This window comes from Vulpes lagopus, chromosome 4 (assembly GCF_018345385.1).
Source record: "Vulpes lagopus strain Blue_001 chromosome 4, ASM1834538v1, whole genome shotgun sequence".
NCBI lineage: Eukaryota > Metazoa > Chordata > Mammalia > Carnivora > Canidae > Vulpes > Vulpes lagopus.
The window spans coordinates 98,351,446-98,375,765 of NC_054827.1; the positions used below are offsets into that span (position 1 = coordinate 98,351,446).

The 24,320-nt window shown below is 48.1% G+C and overlaps 1 protein-coding gene across 3 annotated transcripts in view; it reads left to right on the forward strand.

Moving 5' to 3' along the window:
- The window catches only part of APBA2 (amyloid beta precursor protein binding family A member 2), a 247,341-nt gene that overhangs the window by 31,232 nt on the left and 191,789 nt on the right, over window positions 1-24,320 (forward strand). For all 3 annotated transcript variants that reach the window (XM_041753620.1, XM_041753619.1, XM_041753621.1), the window contains exon 2: window positions 20,299-20,405. The gene's annotated coding sequence lies outside the window, so the exon portion shown is untranslated. The remainder of the gene's footprint in view (window positions 1-20,298; window positions 20,406-24,320) is intronic.

Below are 24,320 nucleotides of genomic sequence, written 5' to 3' on the forward strand. Positions count from 1 at the left end.
TTGTTTAGGTATCTGCCTTTGGCTCAGATCATGATATCAGGGTCCTGGGTTCAAGCCCTGCATCTCATTGGGCTCTCTGTTCAGTGGGAAGTCTGCTTCTTCCTCTGCCTCCTACCCCTGCTTGTGTGCTTGCTTTCTTTCTCTCTCAAATTAAAAAAAAAGAAAAAAAAATGAAGACCTCATGCAAAGCCCTGAATTCCAAGCTGCTAGCCACTTAACTGGGCAAGAGTGGGGTGAAGTGGGGCCATGGCTGGTTGGTGGAAGGGCTTTTACTCTTTGCATTCCCTGGAGATGAGAGTAGAGCTGGCCTCATTTCTTCTAGGCACTCTCATTCAATTATCGGGAATTCCTCCCAAGCTTCGGGGATGTCAGAGGACAGGCCCTGGTCTTAAAGCCTCCTGATTTTTATCCTTTGTTCCCTGGGCATTTTACTTGAAGGTATCTTGTGTGTGTATTTTCTTTAAAAATACACATTGAATACTTGTAAGGCAATGATTTCAAAGACACATCACATCTGTCCATTTTTCCACTCATTCAGGATTTGGCAAGTACTTGCTGAAACCTCCTGCTAGGCATCGTGGTGGGCGAGCCGGGGGCTTCTTTGCTCCATGGAGTCTGTGTGCTAGTATTTAACACATTAGCACTGTCTGGGGCAGCGGCCACTGAGTTTTGTTGTGTATCAAGCAGAATGAATCTGCACCACAGTATGTGTGTTACATGGCCTGGATAGAAGAACTTCTGGACAGTCAGAGGTGGGCTTGGGTCAGCCTGCTCAATAACTGAATTTAAAGCATGAGGATTCACCCCTCCAAATACAGCCATCCCTGCTGTTTTTGTGCCTTCACATCTGTCAGCTGCTTTGTCTTCACAGTGACCCAACGGGGTGAGCAGAACAGCAGGTTGAGGCTGAGGCCTCAGCAGTGGCCCTTCCCATCATGGGCTGGGTCAGGTGATGAAGTTACGAAGCAGATAGCATGAGGCAGCTCCCACCATGAGGGGCTCCCAGTCTTTAGAATTTTAGCAGTTCTGAAAATTTTAGAAAAAATGCTACAAGTTGTGACATAAATTCACTTAGCTTCCTCCAGTATGTTTTGAAGCTTTGGAACCATTTCTGCAGATTTTAGTCTGGGTGTGACATCCAGGTAAATGAGTGGCTGTGCCCATTAGCTTTGGCCTCTTTTGTGGGGAGCCCCCCCTGCCAGGCTTCAGTGAGGGGCTGCAGGACGAAAGGGTACACTTGGACCCTCCTAGAACACACATCTGTGTGCCCTTGTCTGCATGATTATGTCTGCATAATTAGCTACACTAATATTTCTTCAGGTCCTTGAGGAGACACTTTAGGAGAAACTTATGGTTTTTAGAATACATTTTAGGTTTCCATTGTGTCTAGTCTGTGAATTACATACAGGCTTTTTTTTTTTTTTTTTTTTTAAAGATTTTATTTGTTCATGAAAGAGGCAGAGAGAGAGGCAGAGATACAGGCAGAGGGAGAAGCAGGCTCCATGCAAGGAGGCCGATGTGGGACTCGATCCTGGGTCCCCAGGATCATGCCCTGGGCTGAAGGCAGATGCCCAACTGCTGAGCCACCCAGGTGTCCCAGGTACAGGTTTTTTAGTGATGTGAGAGTGTCTCCTATCACAGGGGTTGGAAGATAGCTTCCTTGCTTCCCTGCTGGGTAGCAGCATCTGACATCTTGCAGATGAGACACAAATGGGGCTGGTAGTCTGCCCCGCTGCATCCAAGGCCTCTGTACGTGTTTCATTGTTCCCACCCCGTGAAGGCAGCTCACTACCATGCACAGTTTGTATGAGACTTTTATTTTTATTAAATGGCTTTAAAAGGGAAGCAGGCTTTAAAAGGTCTGTCACATGGGAAGATATGTATGTTTGCTTTTTTTATCTAGGAAGGATTTGACATTGTAGCTGAAGTTTTAAGCAGGTTGGGGTTTGGGGGGCCATCTTTCTGCAGAGTCTCTTTTTGGAGTGCTTTTTTTCTGTGGACTCCCATGGGGCCTACACTGCACCGGAGGATTCGATATTCTGCCCAGATTTCAGAAAGGTGGCTGTTTGGACAAGCTGCTTCTGTTCCCCAGGGCACTTTCACTCAGGGACTCTGCATGTCTGGCAGCTGCTCCCCCTCCTGGTACAGCGCCCACTGCAGGGCTCTTGCTCTGAGCTTTTCCCCTTACCTCCCCCTCCCCAGGGAAGGGTAAAGAGAAAGATGTTAAGAGCATTTGGGGCCTGCCCTGACCCTTGCCAGCCCCTTTGTGAGTGCTATTTTGGGAGGAGGAGCTGCTTAGAGACTTAGCACCCCATGATGCCTGAGAGGCCCAAGCTGCTGGGTGGGGGCTGCCTCTGAGTACCCCTTGCCAGGGCTGAACTGGTCCCTGCTGCATGTTCCAGGCTGCCGGCCCACCTGCCTTCCCTGGTCCTGCACACACAGACGAGCCACACTACCCACCACACATATCCACACACACATCACGTGTACACCACGTCCATACACAAACATCCACACCACCCATGCACACTGCACATACCACTCACCACACTTATCCACATCCACCCGGTGCATATGCTGGCATGTCCACCACACAGGGAATGGTGAATTCTCTGCTTCATCCCCCACCCCAGATTAATGCCCCATCATCTCCCACTGTTTTGGCCTAGAACATCTTGGTCCCCGAGGTCCCCGAGCCCCTGTGTTCTTTCTCTCTTGGACTATGGCCCCCCGCACTCCCTTGCGGTTTTGTACCTATGGGCTTCCCTGTGCTGTGTGTGGATGTCCTGATCATCCAGGAGGTTTGCATCTCTGCTCCAGTGGCTGTTTCCCACAGAGACTCAGACTCTCCTCTGCTTTCTTGATGTTCAGGAGCAGGGGCTTCTGGGGGAAGTTCTGCCCCCAACCTTCCCGCCCATCCTTCCCCATCCCCTTGCTCACTTCTCTTCCTGCAGACAGCTTCCTAAAGATAGCGTGAAACCGTGGAAGGCACAGATTGAGGGTTTCATTATGGTGCTGGTGAGTAATAAATGTATTTGGGTAAAAGACTCAACCCAGGACATATGTATTTAATAAATTAAAAGTGAGCACCCCCTCAGCCTCTCTCCCCCTGCTTGCACTCCCTTCCCCAGAGGAAACTGCTAACAAGCATTTGGCCCTTTGGTCTATTTTGCATTCCTTTGCATCCATACATGAACTTGCAGATATGTATATGTTTGCTAGCTAGCTTGATGGATCTGTAGCTGGGATCTGTACCCATACGCCCATCCCTCTAGCTGTCTTCCCTCAACAAGAGGCCCTAAGATTTCTCTCTGTCCGTACATATTAGTTTACCTCTTTTAGAAAAAAATGCCTTGGAGTATTCCAGTGTGTGAACTCTGCCATCATTTATTTAATGGTTCTCCTATTTATGGGCACTTGGGTTGTTTCCAGTTTTTAAAAAGATGGCTGCAATGAAAAACCCTCCTAACAGACATCATTTCAGATCTGTGTGAGGCCTCCTGGTAATGGCATTGTTGTTTATCCATTGTTGTTATCCAGGATATGCATATTTAAATTTTTGATAGGGAACGCTGAATTGCTTTTCTGAAAGGCTTCAGTGGGACTTGTCCTAAAGAAATACATTTTTAAAAAAAGAAAAATCCAGAAAAAAAAAGGAATTTACCACCAACAGCCAAATACAAGGAGAGAACACTCCCTCAGGCCGTGAACTGGGAAATGCAGCAGCCAGAAGAGGCCAAGGAAGCAGGCTAAGGTTGGCAGGTTTTCTGAGGTTCCTTTCCTGTACTCACACTCCCTGCCCACCATGTCTTCCCCTGCCCCCCTGCAAAAAAAAAAAAAAAAAAAAAAGCAATCAAGGGGGAAAGAAGGTGAACATTGGAAACCCTGAGAACTTACTACCATTCCTCAGTTTGGAGGCTTTGGGGAAGATGCTCCTAGGGTCTAGTCCACTAAGTCAGGAGTGACTTGGCCTCCTGCAGGGTTGCCTCCCAGGTCTGTTTGCTTTGCATTCTGGGGGAATCCCGAAGCTTTGTCTTCCACATTGCCCAGTAGCTCCTCAGTGGCATCCAGGCTTACATTTAGCCTTCTGAGTACCAACCATTATATTTGAAAAAAAAAAAAAAATCAACAGGCTTAATGCTTCTCAGCAGTTTCAGGCTTACGGAAATCGAGCAAAAGTTTAGAGTTTCTATTTGACGCCCTCACTCCCAAACCCCGCTTCCCCCTGTTATTCCCATATAGTGGCAATAGGTATGCTAGTTAGAATTGGTGAGCCAATACCTCTGTATTATTGTTAGTATTTACTATTACCTAAATTCAGGTAAGGCTCACTCTTCAGATTATGGATTCCCGGGATTTTGACAAATGTTTTGACTCAGTTACTTGTGTTCTTGTTAGCTTCCCCTTATTTCAGGACTGTCCTTTTGGGATCGCCTTTTGAAGCCTGGCTTCGCATGGCATGAGGGAGGGCCTGGGTACGGAGATGCTGGCTCGTCTCCAGGGACTGGCATCCTCTTGGTGGCCTGGTCCCGGCGGCCCCATCCTGAGCCTGCGCCGGTCCCACCGGGCAGTATCCCAACTGCCCCTTGCACCCACTCCTCCCAGCACAGCTGCCCACCGCTTTGGGGCCATTGTGGGGCAAAGGGGCTGGCAAACTTCTCTGCCCTGATCCTCCATGCCCCATTACTCAGTCCAGGTAATAATCATAATCTCTGGGAGCCTCTGCGAGATTCCAACCTGGCAGTGAGGTGAGGCAGGGTGAACTCCCTGCCCGAAAGGAAGCCACCAGTTTCCTCCCCTCATTCCCTCTTGGATTCTTTGTTGCTTTTTAATGATCCTGCAAGATGTGGTGTCTTAAAGGAATACCTGGGTGGGGATGGGTGTGTGGGTGGGGTAGGGGTGTGGGGCCTGGTGCGGGATCCAGGCTTTGCTAGCAGGAGGCAGGGAGGCCACTGCCTGGCCCCATTGGCCCTGTGAGGCTGGGGAGTGGGTGGCAGTGGGCGTTCCCTAGGGGCCAAGGCCATGGTGCAGTGGCAGGACACATGGGCCACTTTGCTGCCATGGCCTCCTGTGCGCCCAGCAAAGGCAGCCTTCCTGTCTCCCCTGGCACATGGTGAGGACGTGAATAGCGAGGAAGGTGGGCAGGGACTTGAAGTCTCTTCCAGATGAGAACCAGCACCATTTTTGGCTGCAACAGGAAGTAGCCTGGATGTGGGTGTCTCAGTGGGAACAGACTGTTTCCCACAGCTCTACCAGGGAGGCTATCCTGATGGCCTTCTTCCAACTGTGGCCGTCTAGAAGGTAGAGCCCTTGCCCTCCTCTGTGTGCTTGGCCAGGATGTGACTGTCCTCCTCAGTGGGCTGGGCCCCCTAGGTCTTAGAGGCCCGTGTAGCTGGAGGCCTGGGTGGGGAAGGCCGTTTCCTCTCGACTCACAAATGGGAGTGGGGATTCCAGGGCCCACCACTCACCCCGGCTTATGCCTGGCACAGGAGCGGTATTGATGGGTGAGCTGGTCCCCAACATGGTGTGGGGCTGGTGGGGGAGCTGAAGCTGAAGTCCTCAGACCCAGGTTGATGGGATCCCTCTGCCCACCTGGCCATGGGTTTCCCTGAGCATCGGTCTGTGTGTGTGTCCTGGGGACAGTCCTGTCATGGAACCAACATTCAAGGGGTTGCCACTGGGTGGTGTTGTAGGTAGGGAACTATTTTATGGACCACAGCAGGTGGGAATTCTAGGGCTTCCACCCTAGTAGGTGTGGTGGATCATGATGGGCACAGGGCAGGATGGTGGATGGGGCCTTGGGGGGAGTGGGACACCATGGAGCTTGGGCCTGGGCTTGTCCAAGGAACAGCAAAGAGCCTGTGAGGCAGGGGCAGAGCACATGACCAGGAGAGAGGCTAGAGGGCCTGAAGGCCAGGAGGGAGGCCAGAGCACTGGGAGGTGGAGAGTGGAGGCTTTTCCTGCCACTGAAAGAACTTTTACTCTGAATGGCAGTGAGCTGTTGGAGGAAGAGGTTGAGGAGAGGAGGACATAACTTAAAAAATTATGTAACAGCTTCACTGAGATATTCCCATGCTGTAAAATTCACCCCTTTAAAGTGTACAATATAGGGGTTTTTTAACATGCTCACCATGTTATGCAACTGTCACCACCATGTAATCCCAGAACATTTCCATTACTCATACCCCTCAGTGGGCATCTCCCATTTCCCATCTTCCCCTTCTTACCCCAGCCACTTTTATTTCTTTAAGCAAACATTTTATTGAGGTATAACCATTATACGGGCCTAGGCCCACATCCTGTATTAAATTTTTGTGTCTCTCCAAATTCATAGTTGAACTTAATGCCCAATTTCAGTGTTAGGACTGGGGCCTTTGGGGGTGATTTAGGTCATGGGGGTGGGGTCCTTGTGATGGGATTATTGCCCTTATAAGATGAGGCCAGACAGCTCTGTGAGGGTGTCCACCACTTGATATAGTACAAAATTGGCAGTCTGCAACCTAGAAGGTGGGGGGGGGGGAGGTCTCACTAGGACCTGAAAGCACTGGCAATGTGATCTTGGACTTCTCACCTCCAAAACAGTGAGAAATAAATTTCTGTGGAAGTGCCACCCAGTCCATGGTGGTTCCCAAGCTAACTGAGACTCTGAGTGCCTAGCTCTTCTGCATCGCATTGAGGACCCAACAGTGTAATTGCTGGGTCGTAGGGCAGGTCTATTTTTAACTCTTTGAGGAACCTCCACACAGTTTTCAGAGTAGGTGCACCAGTTCACATTCGCACCAACAGTGTAAGAGGGTTCCCCTTTCTCCACATCCTCTACAACATTTGTGGTTTCCTGCCTTATTAATTTTCCCCATTCTCACTGGTGTGAGGTGGTATCTCATTGTGGTTTTGATTTGTATTTCCCTGATGGCCAGTGATGCAGAGCATTTTCTCATGTGCTTGTTGGCCATGTCTATGTCTTCCTCTATGAGATTTCTGTTCATGTCTTTTGCCCATTTCATGATTGGATTGGTTGTTTCTTTGGTGTTGAGTTTAATAAGTTCTTTTTTTTTTAAATTAATTTTTATTGGTGTTCAATTTACCAACATACAGAAAAACACCCAGTGCTCATCCCGTCAAGTGTCCACCTCAGTGCCCGTCACCCATTCCCCTCCAACACCCGCCCTCCTCCCCCCTTCCACCACCCCTAGTTCGTTTCCCCGAGTTAGGAGTCTTTATGTTCTGTCTCCCTTCCTGATATTTCCCAACATTTCTTCTCCCTTCCTTTATATTCCCTTTCACTGAGTTTAATAAGTTCTTTATAGATCTTGGAAACTAGCCCTTTATCTGATGTGTCATTTGCAAATATCTTCTCACATTCTGTAGGTTGTCTTTTAGTTTTGTTGACTGTGTCCTTTGCTGTGCAAAAGTTTCTTATCTTGATGAAGTCCCAATAGTTCATTTTTGCTTTTGTTTCTTTTGCCTTCGTGGATGTATCTTGCAAGAAGTTACTGTGGCCGAGTTCAAAACGGGTGTTGCCTGTGTCCTCCTCTAGGATTTTGGTGGAATCTTGTCTCACATTTAGATCTTTCATCCATTTTGAGTTTATTTTTGTGTATGGTGCAAGAGAGTGGTCTAGTTTCATTCTTCTGCATGTGGATGTCCAATTTTCCCAACACCATTGACTGAAGAGACTGTCTTTCTTCCAATGGATAGTCTTTCCTCCTTTATCGAATATTAGTTGACCATAAAGTTCAGGGTCCACTTCTGGGTTCTCTATTCTGTTCCATTGATCTATGTGTCTGTTTCTGTGTCAGTACCACACTGTCTTGATGACCACAGCTTTGTAGTACAACCTGAAATCTGGCATTGTGATGCCCCCAGATATGGTTTTCTTTTTTAAAATTCCCCTGGCTATTCGGGGTCTTTTCTGATTCCACACAAATCTTAAAATAATTTGTTCTAACTCTCTGAAGACAGTCCATGGTATTTTGATAGGGATTGCATTAAACGTGTAAATTGCCCTGGGTAACATGGACATTTTTACAATATTAATTCTGCCAATCCATGAGCATGGAATATTTTTCCATCTCTTTGTGTCTTCCTCAATTTCTTTCAGAAGTGTTCTATAGTTTTTAGGGTATAGATCCTTTACCTATTTGGTTAGGTTTATTCCTAGGTATCTTATGCTTTTGGGTGCAATTGTAAATGGGATTGACTCCTTAATTTCTCTTTCTTCAGTCTCATTGTTAGTGTATAGAAATGCCACTGACTTCTGGGCATGGATTTTGTATCATGCCACGCTGTCAAATTGCTGTATGAGTTCTAGCAACCTTGGGGTGGAGTCTTTTGGGTTTTCTATGTAGAGTATCATGTCATCGGCGAAGAGGCAAAGTTTGACTTCTTCTTTGCCACTTTGAATGCCGTTAATGTCTTTTTGTTGTCTGATTGCTGAGGCTACGACTTCCAGTACTATGTTGAACAGCAGTGGTGAGAGTGGACATCCCTGTCTTGTTCCTGATCTTAGGGGAAAGGCTCCCAGTGCTTCCCCATTGAGAATGATATTTGCTGTGGGCTTTTCGTAGATGGCTTTTAAGATGTTCAGGAATGTTCCCTCTGTCCCTACACTCTGAAGAGTTTTGATCAGGAATGGATGCTGTATTTTGTCAAATGCTTTCTCTGCATCTAATGAGAGGATCATATGGTTCTTGGTTTTTCTCTTGCTGATATGATGAATCACATTGATTGTTTTACGAGTGTTGAACCAGCCTTGTGTCCCGGGAATAAATCCTACTTGGTCATGGTAAATAATTTTCTTAATGTATTGTTGGATCCTATTGGCAACTATCTTGTTGAGAATTTTTGCATCCATGTTCATCAGGGATATTGGTCTGTAATTCTCCTTTTTTGGTGGGGTCTTTGTCTGGTTTTGGAATTAAGGTGATGTTGGCCTCATAGAAAGAATTTGGAAGTCCTCCATCTCTTTCTATCTTTCCAAACAGTTTTAGTAGAATAGGTATGGTTTCTTCTTTAAACGTTTGATAGAATTGCCCTGGGAAGCCATCCGGCCCTGGACTTTTGTGTCTTGGGAGGTTTTTGATGATAGTCACAGAGAGAGAGACCATAAAGTCTCAATTTTAAAGTAAAGTAAAGTAAAGTAAAGTAAAGACCATAAAGTCTTCAATTTCCTCCCTGGTTATTGGCCTGTTCAGGTTTTCTATTTCTTCCTGTTCCAGTCTTGGTAGTTTGTGGCTTTCCAGAAATACGTCCATTTCTTCTAGATTGCCTAATTTATTGGCGTATAGCTGTTCATAATGTTTTTAAAATAGTTTGTATTTCCTTAGTGTTGGTAGTGATCTCTCCTTTCTAATTCATGATTTTATTAATTTGAGTCTTCTCTCTCTTCTTTTTAATAAGGCTGGCTAATGGTTTATCTATCTTATTAATTCTTTCAAAGAACCAACTCCTGGTTCTGTTGATCTGTTCCACAGTTCTTCTGGTCTCAATTTCGTTGAGTTCTGCTCGAATCTTTATTAACTTCTTCTGCTGGGTGGAGGATCTATTTGCTGTTTTTTCTCTAGCTCCTTTAGGTGTAAGGTTAGCTTTTGTATTTGAGTTCTTTCCAGTTTTTGAATGGATGCTTGTATTGCGATGTATTTCCCCCTCAGGACTACTTTTGCTGCATCCCAAAGATTTTGAATGGTTGTATCTTCATTCTCATTAGTTTCCATGAATCTTTTTAATTCTTCCTTAATTTCCTGGTTGACCCTTTCATCTTTTAGTAGGATGGTCCTTAACCTCCACGTGTTTGAGGTCCTTCCAAACTTCTTGTTGTGATTTAGCTCTAATTTCAAGGCATTATGGTCTGAGAATATGCAGGGGATGATCCCAATCTTTTGGAATTGGTTCAGACCTGATTTGTGACCCAGTATGTGGTCTATTCTGGAGAAAGTTCCATGTGCACTTGAGAAGAATGTGTATTCAGTTGAGTTTGGATGTGAAGTTCTGTAGATATCTGTGAAATCCATCTGGTCCAGTGTATCATTTAAAGCTCTTGTTTCTTTGGAGATGTTGTGATTGGAAGACCTATCGAGTGTAGAAAGCGCTAGATTGAAGTCACCAAATATAAGTGTATTATTCTCTAAGTGTGTCTTAACTTTGGTTATTAATTGATTGATATATTTGGCAGCTCCCACATTCGGGGCATATATATTGAGGATTGTTAAGTCCTCTTGTTGGATAGATCCTTTGAGTATGATATAGTGTCCCTCTTCCTCACTCACTGCAGTCTTCGGGGTAAATTTTAGTTTATCTGATATAAGGATGGCTACCCCTGCTTTCTTTTGAGGACCATTTGAATGGTAAATGGTTCTCCAACCTTTTATTTTCAGGCTGTAGGTGTCCTTCTGTCTAAAATGAGTCTCTTGTAGACAGCAAATAGATGGGTCCTGCTTTTTTATCCAGTCTGACACCCTGCGCCTTTTGATGGGGTCATTAAGCCCATCCACGTTCAGAGTTACTGTTGAAAGATATGAGTTTAGTGTCATCATGATATCTATTCAGTCCTTGTTTTTGTGGATTGTTCCACTGGACTTCTTCTTAAAGGGGAATTTTAAGAGTCCCCCTTAAAATTTTTTGCAGAGCTGGTTTGGAGGTCACATATTCTTTCAGTTCCTGCCTGTCTTGGAAGCTCTTTTTTTTTTTTTAATTTATTTATGATAGTCACACAGAGAGAGAGAGAGAGAGAGAGGCAGAGACATAGGCAGAGGGAGAAGCAGGCTCCATGCACCGGGAGCCCAACATGGGACTCGATCCCGGATCTCCAGGATCACGCCCTGAGCCAAAGGCAGGTGCTAAACCGCTGCGCCACCCAGGGATCCCTCTTGAAAGCTCTTTATCTCTCCTTCCATTCTGAATGGGAGCCTTGCTGGATAAAGTATTCTTGGTTGCATGTTCTTCTCATTTAGGACCCTGAATATATCCTGCCAGCCCTTTCTGGCCTGCCAGGTCTCTGTGGAGAGGTCTGCTGTTACCCTAAGACTCCTCCCCATAAAAGTCAGGGATTTCTTGTCTCTTGCTGCTTTAAGGATATTCTCTTTATCTTTGGAATTTGCAAGCTTAACTATTAAATGTCGAGGTGTTGAAAGGTTTTTATTGATTTTAGGGGGGGATCTCTCTCTCCTGGATCTGAATGCTTGTTTCCCTTGCCAGATTAGGAAAATTTTCAGCTATGAATTGTTCAAATACATATTCTGGCCCTCTGTCCCTTTCGGCGCCCTCGGGAACCCCAATTAAACGTAGGTTTTTCTTCCTCAGGCTGTCGTTTATTTCCCTTAATCTATCTTCATGGTCTTTTAATTGTTTGTCTCTTTTTTCCTCAGTTTCCCTCTATGCCATCAACTTGTCTTCTATGTCACTCACTCGTTCTTCCACCTCATTAACCCTCGTTGTTAGGACTTCTAGTTTGGATTGCATCTCATTCAATTGATATTTAATTTCTGCCTGATTAGATCTAAATTCTGCAGTCATGAAGTCTCTTGAGCCCTTTATGCTAGAGCCACCAGTAGCTGTATAATAGTGCTTCTGAATTGGCTTTATGACATTGAATTGTAATCCAAATTTTGTAACTCTGTGGGAGAGAGGACTTCTTCTGATTCTGTGTACTTTAAGTCCCTTGACTTCCCCTGGAACTTGTCCGTCTAGCTGGTCTTCTGGGGGAGGGGCCTGTTGTGCTGATTTTCAGGTGTTAGCACTTGGGGGAGCTGCTCTGCCCCCTGCCTGGTGCAGGGCTCAGTGGGGGTTGTTTACCCCGTGATGCCCCAGGAGGAACAACCACAGTGGCAGCGAGCAGCTCTGGAGCCCTGGAGTCAGCTCCCGCAGTAACTACAGAGCTCTTTGTCTGCAGGGCCTGGAGGCTCCGGGGCGGGACGCTGATCTCAGCTCGGGGCAGGAGCGTCCTTGCTATTTCTGGGCCCTCCCGGCCTCTGCCTGTCCCAGGGGGAGGCGGGATCCTGGGCTGTGTCCCGGCGCCCAGTGCTCTTGGGCCTGCGCTGTTGGATTCGCGCTCCCGGCCGCGCAGCCCCCTCCGCAGAGCGCTGCCCGAGCCCCCACCCCCACCCCCAGCTGCTCCCCGTCCCGCCGTGCGCGCTGCAGCCCTTAGGGAGCTTGGTGCACTCTCCCTGGGGTGCAGGAGTCTTTTTTTGCCCCTGGGAGCCTGAGGGCATCCCCGCCCTCCTGGGTCCTGCTCTAACTCCCTGCGAGCCCCTTTCCACCTGGGACGGTTGGTGCAGCTCCTGCTTCTCCGGGACGGGGCTCTCCTGTCCTGGGGACACTCGCCCCAGCCTCAGCCCAGCTCCTCGCAGAGCCCCTCCCCCTTGGATGCCTTTTGTTTCTTTATTTCTTTTCCCCCGACTTCCTACCTTGACAGAAGCCTGAGCTCTTCTCACTGTTGCATTCCAGCTGTTCTCTCTTTAAATCTCAGGCCGAATTTGTAGATTTTCAGGATGATTTGAAGGTTATCTAGGTAATTTGGTGGGGCAGGTGACTTGGGGACCCTACTCTTCCACCATCTTGCCCCTCCTTCTGGAGCTGGATCTTTTGCAGAGAGAACTTGGCACTGCTTGGACACGCTGAGCTTGAGGTGCCCGTCAGACATGCATTGGAGGTACTGAAAAGTGGGCAGTGAGTGTGGACTTCCATTGAGCTCAGAACGAGTTACATTCTAGGGAGCAGTCAGCTTAGATGGATCCCAGTCCGTGGTCCTGTACTAGGTGTCTGGCACATTGAAGGATAGCCACCCAGCCATAGCTGTAAGCTACTGAGATTATTATAGGCCTGGGATGGGGTTTAGGGGCCTCTGCTTCCTGTGTGGGCACGTTGACCGTGCCAGAAGACAAGGGAGCATATTGGGGGTTTTGTACCTATTTCTTGTATTCTCTTGTCTGAGGACCTTGTCAGATGCCAGATTCCTCCCGAATTTCCCCTAAATTTGTATCCATCAAATTAAGAATACTTCACATAGCATGCAAAAATTTTAGTCCATTTGGAGCATTTTTACATAATTAGTGGCGTTTCCATCATCATACCCCCTGCTCGATCATATGGAGGAAATTTTTGTGGTAGCTGAAGAGCAATGTCCTTTTGGCATAAAGCAAAATGGTAACACTCTTAGAAGTTGGCAAAGTACAAAAATATACCTTAAAGTGCTTAAATGTGGTCCCATCATCACATCCTGCATTGAATGCTACACATGTCCAGTGTTCAGAGAGCAAGACAGTGGGCAGGAGAATAGGGAGGGTTTCCGAATTTGCTCCCCCCAGGGCTTGGGCCTTGGCTTCTGCTGGGACTCTGCTCTCCCTCCCTGAGCAAATAACCTGCCCTTCCTGAGTTTGTCTGCTGGGCTGGGAGGGCAGGATAACAATAGAATTCCCTCAGGCTGTTGTGCTAACTCCCCAGGGTCAGCCTTCCCTCCTGCTGGGTGGAGGAGCCTGGAGTCATTCCTGGAGGGAGGGCCTTCCAGGCTCTAGTTTATAGGACAAGGTCTACCCTGGGCCACTGGGTTGGATTTGTGCAGATCTCTCTGCCCTAAACCATTGTGTGCTCCTCTGCTCACTCTGATGGGGCCTGGGTGTTGCTTCCCCTCTGCTCCCCCCGCCCCAGGACCACTCTCTGAGGCACATGGAGCCTTGTGGTCACCATTTTGCTGCCTTTCACAGTTGATCCTGATATTTTTAATCCAGACACTTGACCAGGTGGCTCTGCTGCCTCCAGAGCCTGCAGAAGCACTTAATGTGGCCTCTGTCACACACACCAGACCAGAGCACCTTCCCAGGGACAGAGGTTCTTGGAACACACCTCGATTCCCAGGACCATGTGAAAGGGGTGGGGCCATCGAGGTGGGTATGCCTGTGGGTTTGAGTTTTTGTGAAGGAGGTGGGTCCCCTTTTGCCTTTGTCTGGTCACAGACTCCACCTGAGAGCACAGCCACATGCCACGCCTCTACATCTGGTCTTTCAGAAGTGACCATCCTAGACTTTGCCTCAAGCCAGGGCTAACCATGGTCACCCAAAGCTAGGGAGTGCCCCTCTACCCATCAGCCGTCAGCCGGGGTGGGCTCCTTCCCTCAAGACTTGTTTCCTCATCTGTGCCCTGAGAGGCCCGGCTCTGCAGAGGATTGGACCGTGAGGGCACAGGCTGGTGCTCATTTCTCAATGCACCTTGCCATTCCTGGGAAAAGCAGGAAAAAGAGGGGCCTGTCTTTGACTGGGTTTATCTTGGGTTCCATCAGGGAGCTGTAAGTGTTGCTTTAGAGGTGTCACAGTGCTTACTCATCCCTGGCTGGCCCCGCTCTAGGCAGCTGGGTACATATTGGTGTTCCTCCTCCTCCCAGAGGCCTGTGGAGATTTCTGAGCCCCACCCCCCTCTGTGTTCTGGGCAGGACGGGAGAAGCCAGGGGACTTAAGTAGTTTGCTGGGGTTCTCAGGAAGCAAGCCCAGGCAGTCTGGCTCCAGATGGGCTCCTGACCACTGCACAATTGCCTCTGGGGATGCTTGTGGCCAGCCTTGGGTCCACACCCAGTACCCGCTGCTATTGGGGGTGTGGTCAAGGCTGCAGACTATGGCAAGGCCTGGGATGTGGTGTGGAGGGTCTGTGTGGCCCTCTGAGCTTGGCTTCTCACCCACAGGAGGAGAGGCTGGACCTGGTGCTTCCAGCTCTGGGCTCTCAGTAGCACTCTTTGGGGGCTTAATCGGAGGAGACACAAATTTAGACTCGAGAAAGGCTTCCTCTTCTTCCTTCTGGGCAGCTTGGAAATGCTGGAGTCTCATCATCATTGTTGTGTGAGGTGGAGAGCAGCGCTGTGTCACCCTCAGCTTCCTGGGCTGCTGGTGCTGGCTCTGTTATGCACATGTCCTGCTTTCCTTCCAGGTGGAGGATGACTCATTCATTCATTCCACACATTTTTGTTGAATATTGATTGATAATCTCTGTTCTTATAGACCTTGCTTTCCTGTGAGGGAACGCAGGAGATAACCAAGGTAAATAAAAGAAATATTTCACACATTATGTGGTGGTAATTGCTATGGAGAAGCATAAAGCAGGGGAGGAGGCCAAGAAGGGCCAAGTGGGTGGTATTATGCTTTTTTTTTTTTTTTTTTTTTTTTTTTATGCTTTTAAGTTTAAGTAGAGTGGTCAGGGAGGATGATGTATGAGCAGCAGCATGGAGGAGGGGAAGGAGGGTGCTATGTGGACGGCTAGGGGAATGGCCTGTGCAAAGGGCCTGGGGTGACATCTGTCTGGTATGTTTGAGGAAGAGCAAGGTGGCCAGGGGGCTGGTGCTGAGGGAGGGAGGGGAAAGGTATAGAGGGAGGGGTTCTGAGTGGTGGTGGGAGAGATGCATGCCAGATTGTGTAGGGCCTCAGAGACTGTGGTGAGGATACCATTGGGAAGGATCATTTGGGCTGGTGCACCAAGACTAGATTGGAAGGGGCCAACATAGAGGTAATGAGCTGTTAGGAGCCACTGTGGTCATACAGGGGATGGAATCTCAGCCCAGGCATCAGTGGTCATGGGAGACCAGTGCTAAAGTCTGTGTTAACTTCACAGGTGGAGCCAGCATGATTTTCTGATGAGTATGAGGATGGGGGAAGGAGAAGGGCCCAGGATGGCTCTGAGGCTTTGGCCTGAGCATCCTGAAGGAAGTAGCCATCCATTGAGATGGGAATGCTTTGGGGGATGATTAGAGCAAGTTCCCCATGTTCCATGGATCAGGAGATCAATGCTTGGCTTCCTAGGCAGACACTTAGAGCAGTTCCTGATTCTCTGGCCCTTAGAGGTAGAGGAAATATGAAGGGTTTTTTGGACACTGACTTTGCTGTTCCAGGAGACCTACCAGGGCCATGTGCCATTTTCTTGAATGCTGAGAGGATATGGCTGCCCCAGAGGCTGGACTGTGTCTGTGGGGTGAAGCCTCAAGGCAGGACCTTCTGGCCTACCTGTTTGGGGGCAGCCACTGGTCTGTACGTTCTCATTTCTGTCTTCTCAAACCTAGGTTTTACCTTTTTGCCTTCTCAGATTCTTTTCCTTTTTTAAGCTGAGGTACAATTAACATATTATATTAGTTTTGGGTGTACAGAACAATGATTTGACATTTGTGTCTGTTGCAAAATGATCACCACATTAAGTGAAATTACCAGCCATCACCCCATGTAATTAGAAAATTCTTTTTTTTTTTGAAAGATTTTATTTACTTATTCATGAGAGACATACAGAGAGAGGCAGAGACACAAGAGGCAGGGGCAGAGGGAGAAGCAGGCTTCATGCAGGGAGCCTGATACAGGACTTGATCCTGGGTTTCCAGGATCATGCCCTGGGCTGAAGGCAGATTCTCTACTGCTGAGCCACCCAGGTGCCCCAGAACATTTTTCTTATGATGAGAGCTTTTAAGATCTACTCTTTTAGCAACTTTCAAATATGCAATACAGTGTTATTAACTGTGGTCACCATCCTGTTTATTCTATCCCCAGGACTTATTTTATAAAAGGGGATTTGTACCTTTTGATCTACTTCATGCATTTCACCCACTCCTGCACCCCCCACCTCTGGCATTCTGTTCTCTTCCAATCTGTTCTCTGTATCTGTGAGCTCAGGGTTTTTGTTTGCTTCTTTTTGTTTTTCTTAGATTCCATGCATAAGTAAGATCATATGGTTTTTGTCTTTCTCTGTTTGATTTATTTCACCTAACATGCCATTAGAGTCTACCCATGTTGTTATAAATGGCAGGATTTCTTTTTTTTTTATAGCTGAATAATATTCTACTGTGTATAAATATGTGGTTTTTTTTTTTTTTTTTTACCAAATTTTCTTTATCCATTCATCTGTCAGTGGGCACTTGGGTGGTCTCCATATCTTGGCTATTGTAAATAATGCTACAATGACAGGGGAGTGCAGATATCTTTTGGAGTTCGTGTTTCCATTTTTGTCAGATAAATACCCAGAAGTGGAATTGCCGGATTGAATGGTAGTTCTATTTTTAATTTTTTGAAGAACTCCCTCACTGTTTTCCACAGTGGCTGCACCACTGTACTTCCCACCAGCAGTACACAAGGGTTCTCTTTCTTCCACATCCTCGCCAACACTTGTTATTTCTTATATTTTGGATTCTAGCCCTTTTGACAGGTGTGAGGTGATACCTCATTGTGGTTCTGAGCTATGTTTCCCTGATGATGAGGGCTGTTGAGCATTTCATGTACCTGTAGCCATCTGGATGTTTTTTGTCTAAGATACTTTAGGGACCAGGTAGAGAAAGGCCTCTATCACACTTGGAGCTCACTTGGGTTGAGCCTGGGGGAGCGGACGTGGTGGGATCTTCCCCTGACTGGAGAAGATAGGGCTGTATGTCTGCTGGCCTGTGGGAGTGTGAGCAGGGGGCAGCGCAGGGCCAGACAGTGCAGTCACAGCACACAGAGGGCCTCAGGCAAGAAGAGATGCCAGCAGGTTACAAAAGTTGGGGCTGCCTCTGACCCTGGGGACAGGCCTGACCCTGTGAGCTCTGCCTTCTAGAACGTGGCCATATTTCTGCTGTGCAGGGGCCCAGTGTCCATGCGGACCTGGTGGAGGTGGGTGTGACATTGCCAGCACCATGTCACCATGCCCCCTCAACAGGCCAGGCTGTCCTCTGGCAGTGTCCCTGTGCCAGCCCAGCCCTAGGTCATGTCTTCCTGCCACTCACCATTTGTTGTGAGGTGGACAAGGTGGCTAGTTATCGGGACCAGGCCATACCAGCATTGGCCTAGCATGCCAGTGCCCACCCCCATACCTCCCCACATTCTTTCTGGGGTTGGCAATGAGTGGTGGTGGGCAGTTGCTGGGAGCTATGTGTTATTCCTGGTCAGTTCATGACTGTGGGGATTTATGGACTGCTAGAGTGTTTACCATTTCCTTGTGAACCTTTTCTGGGTGAGCCTTGTGAGTGGCTGAGGGCAGGGAAAGGGTGTGGGGAGGGACAGTGTCACCTGCTTCCTGCCAGAGAGGGCCATGGCAGCAGATAGAGAGCTGAGGATCCGAGCCTGACACATGGTAGGTTGACTTTTGAATGGAGGGTGCCTGGTTCCCTGGCAGCCGCACCTCTGCCCCTGTGGAAGGCCCCTGGGGGAGGTGTGTTGCCGAGAAACTGGCTGTGTTTTTAGCCCCAAGGATGCACTGTATGTGGCAGCCTGTGGCCCGTAGCAGTTAATGGGCAGATTGGTTCAAAGCAGTGTTGCAGAGTGATTATGCAGCTTTGGGGACTGGCAGGAGGCTTTCCATACAGAATGCAGAGCCAGGGGTCATGGGGAGTGGGGAGGAGTTAGGGAGGAGCTTTGCTATGCATCCTCTTCTGAATAGCTTCATCAATGTACCCTTTGGGGGGCTCAGTGAGTGCCGGTGCCTCTTTCTTCTCTCCAAGGGGCTTAGCAAGTTGGACCCCTTTGACGACCTCTACATTCCTTCTGGGGGCTTCTGGATGAGCCCTGCCCCTCCTGGGCTGTCCTGCACCAAACCCATATGGTAACCCCTGTCCACAGTCAGAAACTTATGGTGGCCCTGTTTGCCTGTGAGGTCACAGTTGCCTTGGAGCCTGGCATTCGGGGCTCAGCATAGTTTTAGTAGTACATTTCATTACTTCCCTTCTGCTGTGGCTGGCGTCTATGACCCCAACTCAGTGCTCCCATTCAGAGTTCTCTCCCAGTCTGTGTTTACCCTCTTTCTTTAAGGCTCTGTTTGAAGCCCGCGTTCTTGGTTTACTGGCTGTGGTGGCATCTGTAGTCTGTGGGATGCTGCCTTCCAGAGGCCAGGTGGGCTCCCAGAGGGAGCAGGGGATACGGTTGGTAATTAAAATGGCAGAAACAGGACAGGCTGAGAAGACACTGAAGCTCAGGGATGTGTTTTCCGGTTGGGTTTTGAAGGATGAATAGGAGTTCGTCAGTATGTTTCTGGAGGAACAAAAAAGGGAATGATTCGAACACTGGCATGAAAGGGGTGAGGCATGAGGGGCTTGGGGTGTGATGGCGGGGAGACTGAAGCAATGGGTAGAGCTCAGGCCTGGGTGCTCTGCTGCTTTGCATACCGTGGTCCAGAGTTGGTGACCGTGTCATGTAATATCATGCGTCTGTGCCCCCCATTGGCATCCTTGGCTGTAAGTGGGGGTAGGCACAGGTGTGGTTTGGCCTTCATGTTATCTGCACAGATAGTGATGCACTTGTCCATCAGTATCAGAGTGGGCCCATGGTAGGGGGCATAGGGCCCATGTTTGGATTTAGGAGGCCTTCAGCTGGGTGGCCTGTTTTGTGGACGGGGAGCAGGGCAGGAGCCATTGACATTAAACTCGAGGAACCTTCTAAGTCATGGTGTGGTGGGGGGGGTGGTCAGTGCCTCCATTTGACCAAGGTGGGGATGGGGCCTGACACCCACTATCTCAGTGCTCCCATCCTCCTCTGAAGTAGGGAAACTGAAGCATGGGTAGGTTCCTTAGTCCTCCCAGGCTGTAAGGGGCAGAGTTAGGGTGTAAGCCAAGATGTCTCTCTGTAGTCCAGCTCCGCACAAAGATCCCGGGTGACACTGCTGTGCAGGCCGCCGGTTGAACCCTAGGTCCCCATGTGTCAGGGAGGAAATGACATCACTTGCACAGGGGATGGCTTGCACTGTGCACCCACATGTGCGTATGGTTGCCCTTTCTTTGAAAAGGCTCAGTTTAGTCTATTTTGTAGAATTGCCCTCAACGTATGTCACACATGACATTAAGATGAATGACGCAGATGACACCAAGCTCTGTATCTTGTGTTGCATTTTGCGTTTTCGAAAACAAATTGGGAACAGAACCTTAAAAAACGTCCTTCTTTTCGGATGAGAGTAAGTGAAACCTGCAAATGTGAATGCCACCGGCTTTCCCGTATCTTCCTTCCAAAAGGATCAGAGAAAATTACATTCCCGGCTCTCTTCAGCTGGGGCCTGGCGGCTGGTGGCCTTGAATTGCTAGTCTCTGTGCTTGCTGACCTTGGGGAATGAATAGGAGGGATCACTCGAAAACTTGGAGAGACTCATGATCTACTTGCAACTCTTTGATTCTGAGAATGTTGGGCTGCTCTGCAGACCCCCAGAGTTCTGATCCCACAGTGTGAGCCGCTTTTAACGTTTTGGTGCAGAGAGCTGTTAGCCTCTTTTTTTGTTTTTTTTTTTCTTTTTAATGATTGTTCTGTCACTGATCTAGAATACCCATGTGTTCCTAAATGAGAGGCCTGCCTGCAGCCCCTTGACGCCCTGTTTGTGTCTCTCTTGTTTCAGTCTCTGGGAGCCTCAAGCATTGCTGGAGTCCGTGTGGGTGCACCCACCTCTGAGGCCACGACAATCCTGCGGATGGCCAAGAGTCCCGTGGGGCCTGGCGACTCCGAGTGAGTAGGACCTGTGGTTGTCACTATTTGTGTGGGCACCTCAGCTCATGTGCCGTGTGGGAGCTGAGACAACATGTCTCTCTCACTAAAGCTCCAGTGCAGCACACTAAATGGTTTTCATTGTTTTCCTTTTACTTTTTTTTTTCAAATTTACCTTCATTTTGTGGAGAAAGATGGGAAGGAGGGCAGGACACCACTAGGGGACAGGTGGCCACACAGACTGTTTGCTGGGTTCCTGTCCACTTCCCTGTCAGGCCCGCCAGGTGCCCTTCTGCTGCCCTGGTGTTTTCAGTGGCTCTGTATTGTCTCCCCAGGTAGCTCCCCTTCCTGTCAGGGTGCGGGTGGGTGGGGGGCATCCAGGTGAGTGGCTCTCTCTGGGGGTCCAGCGGTCAGCGCTGGCAGGATGTGGGCAGGATCTCCCCTTCAGACCTATCAATAATAATTACTAAATTGTTCTGCACTCCAGGCCTTTGTTCTGACCCAGCTGGCTGGCCTGAGATGCTGCTCTTATGGGCCGGACCCTCCCTGGGTCAGCAGGTAGGGCAGCGCAGCCCAAGGCTTGGGGACCACTGAGGAAAGTCCTCCTTCCCATCCTTCCCTCTAGTGGATGGGCTGTGACTGAGGTATCATGTGAATCTGCGTCTGAGGGTGTGTCACCTCTGCCATGTCACCCACTAGGGAGAGTCACCAGGGCTGCTGTGGCAAAGTACCACAGCCAGGGTTGCGGAGGGGGTGGGCGGGATGTACACACCAGAGGCTTATTCTCTCACAGTCTGGAGGCCGGAGTCCAAAGTCAAGGTGGCGGCAGGATGGGCTCCTCCTGGTGACCGTGAGGGGCTCTGTTCCAGGCCCTGATCCTGTGTCTTTGTCTCTGAATCCAAATTTCCCTTTTTGACAAGGACACTGGTCCTATTGGATGAGGGCCGCTGCCGATGACCTTATCTTAGGCTATAATTCAACCCGTAGTAAGTCCCCTTCCAGGGCAGGACCTGTCTCCCAGCTGCCTGTGGGGTCTGGTCAGTGGAGCAGCCCAGCACTCTTGCCAAGGAGTGGGGGCATCGTCAACAGCCTTGTAATCATCCCACACAAGCCCTTTCCCTAGTGGATACCTGAGTGCAGCACACGGCAGGCCATGGCTGAGCTCCCTGCCCACGTCCAGTCCCTCAGTAGCCAGCCTGCCAGGCCTTCCAGCTCCCTGTTCTTATACAGCATCCTCCAAAACCCCCGTTGGCTCCCGCACTGCCCTCCCCCAGAAGCGTTGCTCTGACTAACTTCTCCACCTGATGGTCACTCATCCAGACCCTGTTCCCACTGAGCTGCTCGATGCCAACCCCACTTTATACTGTCTTTCAGGAAACATCGTGACCCACCCCATTCTGTCTCCCTCCTCCTGTCAACCCTGCAGTGCTGCAGCTTCTTCAAGTACTTGTTGAAAACTTAAAAGCCCAAAGAGAACCATTTATTCTGCACATACCTGGATGTGGCACCGTGCTGGGGGAGTGGCACAGATCGACTCCCTGAATGAAGTTCTTACACGCACAGAGCTGGGAAGTGGCAAAGCTGTGGTTTAAAACCACTGGTGTTGCTCCAGAGCCTCAGCCACACCTCCATCACGTGCCAGGTTCTGTCCTGGGTGCTGGAGAAACTGAGGCAGCTAGGACCCAGCCCTCTGCACAGGTGTGCTTACATAGCATTCTTAGCCAGGTCCTTTCTGGCTGTGACATGACATATACCACTGCCCTCAGCCCCCTTCACAGCCTTTGGTTCACTTTTTCTTTTTTCTTTTTTTTTTTTTTTAATTTTTATTTATTTATGATAGTCACACACAGAGAGAGAGAGAGAGGCAGAGACACAGGCAGAGGGAGAAGCAGGCTCCATGCACCGGGAGCCCGACGTGAGATTCGATCCCGAATCGCGCCCTGGGCCAAAGGCAGGCACCAAACCACTGTGCCACCCAGGGATCCCACTTTTTTTTTTTAATTTTTATTTATTTATGATAGTCACACACACACAGAGAGAGAGAGAGAGAGAGAGGGGTTCACTTTTTCAAGTACTATTTTTATTTTATCAATATAAGTTATATACATATTTTGGGGCACCTGGGTGGCTCAGTGGTTGAGCGTCTACCTTGGGCTCAGGTCGTGGTCCTGGGGTCCCAGGATCGAGTCCCTCGTTAGGCTCCCTGCATGGAGCCTGCTTCTCCCTCTGCTTGTGTCTCTGCCTCTGTCTGTGTCTTTCATGAATAAATAAATAAAACCTCAAAAAAAGACATATTTTTAAGAAGTCAAAAGTTCTATAAGTTTTATGAGAAAAATGGCAGACTCTTGGCTACCACCTTACTGACCTTGTGTAACTCTTGCCCTCTCCTGCTCCCCATAGACCACCACTACCAGCTTTTAGGTGTTTCTTCTGGGATTTATTGCCATATTTGTAAAGGTTATGTATGTGCTGTTATTTCTGGACTTCCTATTGTGGTAAATATGATTTTAACTCAGAGTTTTCATTCTGTAGGGCTGCTCTATTTAACCAGTATAGTTATTTCATAATTTTGATTTAAATCCTTATAAAATATGTATCAGTCAGGGTAGACTAGATCAGGAGATAGTAACAAATATCCCTTAGATGTGAGAAAATTCAGTTTTCTAATTAGCAGGTATAATGTTTATTTGTGTTTCCTCTTTTTTTGTTTTTGAACAATTTCAAGAGGAGATGCAGAGGGGATCCTTGGGTGGCTCAGCAGTGTGGCACCTGCCTTCAGCCCAGGGTGTGATCCCGGGGTCCTGGGATGGAGTCCCACATCAGGCTCCCTGTATGGAGCCTACTTCTCCCTCTACCTATGTCTCTGCCTCTCTCTCTCTCTCTCTGTCTCTGTCTCTCATGAATAAAGTTTTTTATTTTTTTATTTTTTATTTTATTTTTTAAAGAGAAGATTCAGAAATGTGACCCTGTTTCCTAACAACCAGAAGTCAGCCTGGCAATTCTTCAGCTTACTCTGGCTGGCTTCCTACCCTCTCTCCCACTGAGATGAGGTCCAGGTTGCCAACACCCAGTGTTGACAAATCCAATACATGATTTTTTGTCATCATCTTGAGTGCCCCACAGCATTTGGATGTTATTTCTCTCTCTCTCTCTCTCTCTCTTTCTGCCTCTCTCCCCCTCTCAATCTGAGGGGGAAAGCCTCTGGTTTTCACTATTAAGTATGATGTTATCTGCATTTTAAAAAATTGAGGTAAAATTCCCATAACATGAAGTTAACCATTAATGGTTAATTAACCATTAACTATAAATTACATACTTTATCTTAAAGATGTCTTTACGATAAAGTGTGTAATTTAGTAACATTTTTTACCTTCCCAGTGTCATGCATCCATCATTTCTATTGCATTCTGGGACATTTTTGTCATCCCAGAAGGAAACATGCATGCTCATTAAGCAGTCTCTCCCCATTCCTTGTCATCCATCCCCCGACAGCCATCACTCTGCTTTTAGTCACTACAAGTTTACTTATAGTGAATGTTTCCTACAAAATTAGAAATCATACAATATGTGTTCTTCTGTGTCACAGCCTAACTGTATGAAATAACTATTGTTTATAAACCAGTCTGTGGTATTTGTTATAATAGCCCAAAGGACCTTTGATTTGGTATAATGTTTATGAGGCTCATCCAAGTTGTAGCAGGTATTAGAACATCATTCCTTTTTACGACTGAGTACTATTCCATCGCATATTTATATACCATATCACGTTTGTCCACTTGTCCATCTGTGGACGTTTAGGTTGTTTTAGTCTTTTGGCTATTGTGAATAATGCTGTTTTAAATGTGTACATACAGATATTTGTCTGAATACATGTTTCCAGTTATTTTGTGAATATACCTAGGAGTGGAATTGCTGGATCATGTGGTAATTTTTGAG